Consider the following 800-nt stretch of genomic DNA (forward strand, 5'->3'; position numbering starts at 1 on the left):
CGCACTGCGTCGCCAGTGTTTCATAAGATGCACTGTGGGGGTCGGCATAACTTTGTGAGACACCCTGTAGTTGCGTCTTGTGACATAGTGGAAGGAGGGAAGTGTACGAACAGAATCCGGCATCTACCTTAAGCACTCCTTCTTCAGGCCAGAAGTGGCCCATCGAGACCATCAGACCGCCATGTCATCCTCAGCTGAGGATGCGGATAGGAGGGGCGTGTGGTCAGTACACCGCTCCCGGTCGTTATGATGGTTTTCTGTGACCGGAGCCGCTACTAATTGGCCGAGTAGTTCCTCAATTGGCATCACGGGGCTGATTGCACCCCGAAAAGTGGCAACAGCGCATGGCAGCCCAGATGGTCACCCATCCAAGTGCCGGTCGCGCCCAACAGCGCTTAACTTCGGTGATCTGACGGGAACCGGTGTACCCACTGCGGCAAGGCCGTTGCCAGCATCTGCCTTAACTCGCGCTTATACCCCGTACATCCCCCCTCCTCCCCCTCTTCATCTATTTCACCCCCAAAACGCAATTTATTGTGTAATACAACTCTGCTGCACTCAGACGTTGTACAAACATTTAATATTTGTTTTTAACCCACTTTATTTAAAGATAAACATTATTTTTATACCGTCAAAACAATATTTTTAATAACCCGCAATTTTTCAGTCACCTGCAACCTGGAACCTAGTATTAGTCCTACAGAAAAAAATATTAATAGGAACTTTTTTGTAGGAAATTTAATGTAGTTTCATTTTGTGATAGGACAGTTCTTCACTAGAAGGCGCGGTTTTCGAGTTAT

At 47.6% G+C, this 800-nt stretch overlaps 1 pseudogene; it reads right to left on the minus strand.

Moving 5' to 3' along the window:
- Positions 1-332: 332 nt before the first annotated feature.
- LOC124597404 lies at positions 333-450 on the minus strand (annotated as a pseudogene).
- Positions 451-800: the final 350 nt, after the last annotated feature.

Source organism: Schistocerca americana, chromosome 2, assembly GCF_021461395.2.
Source record: "Schistocerca americana isolate TAMUIC-IGC-003095 chromosome 2, iqSchAmer2.1, whole genome shotgun sequence".
In the NCBI taxonomy this organism is placed as follows: domain Eukaryota; kingdom Metazoa; phylum Arthropoda; class Insecta; order Orthoptera; family Acrididae; genus Schistocerca; species Schistocerca americana.